The sequence below is a fragment of the Macaca thibetana genome, chromosome 7 (genome assembly GCF_024542745.1).
Source record: "Macaca thibetana thibetana isolate TM-01 chromosome 7, ASM2454274v1, whole genome shotgun sequence".
In the NCBI taxonomy this organism is placed as follows: domain Eukaryota; kingdom Metazoa; phylum Chordata; class Mammalia; order Primates; family Cercopithecidae; genus Macaca; species Macaca thibetana.
This window is the reverse complement of record NC_065584.1, coordinates 87949853-87953792: the sequence shown is the minus strand read 5'-3', so window position 1 is coordinate 87953792 and position 3940 is coordinate 87949853. Positions and strand designations below refer to the sequence as shown.

General features: G+C 34.5%; 1 pseudogene; it reads right to left on the bottom strand.

Annotated features, from left to right (window-relative positions):
• Positions 1-1148: 1148 nt before the first annotated feature.
• LOC126959212 (olfactory receptor 4K1-like) lies at positions 1149-3288 on the bottom strand (annotated as a pseudogene).
• Between the last annotated feature and the right edge of the window lie 652 nt (positions 3289-3940).

The window sequence follows — 3940 nt, the reverse complement described above, 5'->3', positions numbered from 1 at the left end:
GTGCTTGCATGTTAAACTTTTGATACATTAACAACTATGGTAAAAAAAAAAAATAGGACAATATTTGCCCTAGGGACTCATGATCTATTTTAAGTAATAAAAACAAAACACATAATCATATCTTTAGTTCAAAAATTACAAGTTTGAATTGGAAGCTATCATAAACAGAATAAACTCTTCAAGCTCGAATTTTATGATGCAGTGATGACAGTGCCAGATGCTGTGGCTGATCAAAGACTGAATCAATCATGTGATGACCCTCTTTCTCTTATTCTTTCTAATGTTTGATGAGCTATTTCTGAAGTTTCAATTAAAGTTTGAGAAAAAGAGAAGCATGTGATATATTTTCTAATTACCAATGTATATATTTTCTGCAACTACTTTGAAAATTACACTCCCAAATGAAATTAAGTAAACAAAATCACTGGCTATTCAGATACCTTGCAGTCATTGTCAGTTGATGACAGGTTTATTATTAGTGGCGTAATGAGAGTTTGTAAGTGCTATGACATTTCTTCCAGAGAGTGTAAGAGTAGTCTTCTCATTTTAACTATGGACTTGGTTATATTTATTATCCTATAATTGATACTATAGTATTTCATATGTTTAAATTCTAGCACAAATAATAAGTATGACAAAAGGCAGATTTGATAAGCGTTAATGCCTTATTTGTGAATATAAAATTTTACCTTTATAACATTAAGTTGTTAGCCAGAATAATTATGAACTGCAACTGATGAGGTAAAGCAGCACTTTTTAGAGTCTTCATATCGCCTTTTATGTCAAAGCAAATTCTGTTCAGTGGCGCGATCTTGGCTCACTGCAGCCTCGACCTCCTGGGTTTGAGTGATCCTCTTACCTCTGCCTCTCAAAGAGATATTTTTTAATGGTGCCTGTATAAGGGGAAAAACTGCTTATGAGTTTTAATGCATGTAGTTGCAGCTTTAGGGAGGATGATGTGAGACACAGAATATAGGAACTGGCATCATAAGATTCTGCACTGTGTTTGCCAACTCCAGATCACCATATTCAGGCCCTCTAATTCAGTCTAGTAAAAAACTATTTGTGATATAAACACAGTAACAATAATCAAATATGTTAATTTCAAAGCCCAAAAGTAGAAATTTGTATTACTTCTTTGTAATTGTCTAAAAACCCTGCTTGGAACCCACATGTCGTCTCCTTAGCTTCCTCATGGCTTCCTTTATATCTTTATTCCTCAGAGTATAAATCATGGGGTTAAGGAGAGGAGTGAAGACAGTAAAAAACACAGAGATAAATTTGTCAACTGGGAAACTTTCAAAGGGCCAAATATAGATGAATATTAATGGGCCAAAGAATAGAAGCACAACAGTAATGTGGGCAGACAGAGTGGAAAGGGCCTTGGACGTCCCATCAGAGGCTTGGCGATGCACAGTAGCAAGGATGATAGTGTAAGAAACGAGCAAAAGGAGGAAACACGTAAGTGAGAGCAGACCACTGTTGGTGAGCACCAGGATCTCAAAAACATAGGTGTCTAAGCAGGCAAGCTTGATCACTAGGGGGAGGTCACAGAAAAAATTGTGTTGGGTCCACAGAAAGGCAGATTGACTGTGAATGCCAGGTGGCTGGCTGAGTGTGAGATGCCAATGGCCCAGGAAAACCCCACCAGAACAGTGCACACCCTCGGTTCATTATGGTCATGTAGTGCAGAGGTTTGCATATAGCAATGTATCTATCATAGGTCATGGCAACAAGAAGCACCATCTCACTACCCCCAAAAACATGCAAGAAAAAGATCTGTGACATGCATCCCTGGAAAGTGATGGTCTTGTGTTCATTGAGGAAGTCTGCAATCATCTTGGGAGTGGCAAATGTAGCCTGACACACATCAATGAAAGAGAGATTGCTAAGAAGAAAGTACATTGGGGAATGTAAATGAGAGTCTATAATTACTGTGATGATGATAAGGATGTTTCCCAACACAGCAGCTCCATAAAACACAGAGAAGATAAGGAAAAGGAAGACTTGGAGTCGCCAAGAGCTAGACAGTCCCAACAAAATGAATTCAGTAACCACTGACTTATTACTCCATCCATTAACTGAATCTGGGCTGCTGAAGTTATCTAGAGGGAAAAAAAGATAATTGAGATAGATTAAGAATAAGCTTTTTACCATTTTGCAAATCAAATAGATGCTTTGATTCTAATCAATATAAAAATGAAAAGGTGAGGCTATAAGACAATGAGTATTCACATGATTGTTAATAATTAATATTTTCCCTGGGCTCACTTAGATAATTATCTGAATTATTATTTACTTTTGCCTTTATGCTTTGCCAAGATAGATAGATGGATACAGAGAGAGAGAAATTTATCTAACAGATAAACCTATATAGAAAGAGAGAAGTCGAGAGATAGAAAGAGAGAAGTCGAGAGATAGAGAGAAGTCGAGAGACTTGCCATTGTATTCTAAAATGTTTTTGTAGAAATATGCAATACCTTAATAGAACTTTGAGAATCATACATACTGTACTTACACATTCAGATTATTAATAGTTGAAAATGAGGAGTCTAGCACCATTTACAGAATCTTGAAGGGACAGGCAATTTGGCCAGGTGTAAAGATATGGAAATCAGCCCAGTTACTTTGATAAATGACATCAAATAAAGGAATGGCATGAGGCCATATATTTGAGGTATCTGCAGCAATAAGAATAGATTGAAATTAATTTGTAACAAACTAGTGTGAGCAAGATACTGCATTTGCTTATCTGTATCAAAAAAATGTAAAGTATACAACAGTGAGTTAAATAATTATCAATGACAGATGTATCTTCCTAGAATCTCAGAAACATGCATCCTTTTTAATCAAAAGTGATTCTTTTAGTATCACAGTTGTACTCTTTACCTTTTCAATATGATTCCTCTTTTACAGAAGTTAAGTTTAATATTATTTAAAATGATTGGCTACCTTCTCTTCAAAGACGGGACTAAATACAATTTCAGATAGCCTAGTAGATTTTCTAATTAAATTTATATTTGAACTACTTACCTTCGCTGATGATTTTACAGCCCCTTCTTACTGTATTTGAGCTAATATCACAATAACAGAAGAGTTTTCCAAAGCCTATTGAATAGCATCTCTGATGTAATTAATTCGTTCAACAACTAATTACAGATTGTCTTTTCTGTACCACTCACTTTTATAGACTCTGGGGGCAAAGCAATGGGAGAAAAAAATAATAAAAACTGTCCCATCCTCATGTAACTTACATCCTAAAGGTGTGGGGGTGGGTGATGTTGGCATAGGCAATTAAAAATAAACAAGCAAAATATGTAGTTAATGACATCTGACATGATATACATATTTATGAATTAAGAGGGGAGAAGTTGAGAGACAGCAAAAAGAGAAAAAAAGATAGTTTGATAATGAAGATAACCACCTTTGTCAAAGGAATATATTTATTGAATAGTGCCATGGAGCAAATAAAGCAGAACAAAGGAATATGGACTATAACCAGGTGATCAGTAAAAGTCTCACTAGGCATGTTACATTTCAGAAAGACTAAAGAAAAATGAGGAGCAAGCCTTGAGGAAATCCACTTCAGACCAAGAAAATAGCAAGTATATGCAATACTTATTTGTGAAAAATAAGCATTCCCTTGGGAAACATCAGTGTAATTTTGCAAGTTTATTAGAAATTAATTAAATGAAAATTTAGTTTTTAACCTTATTATGGACTTGACATGCAAAATTGACTTTTTTGAATAATATTCTCCTCATAGGCTTAAGCATGTTTATAATTTTAGGGAACTATAAGTTTAGTCTTAAAATATAGATACACACTAACAACTAGCCTTTTTATTTTCTAGAATAATTATGGATATAAAATTGTTTTTGAAATTATCTATTGACATATGTATGCATATGTATATATGTCCATGTACAGAATTTGAAAA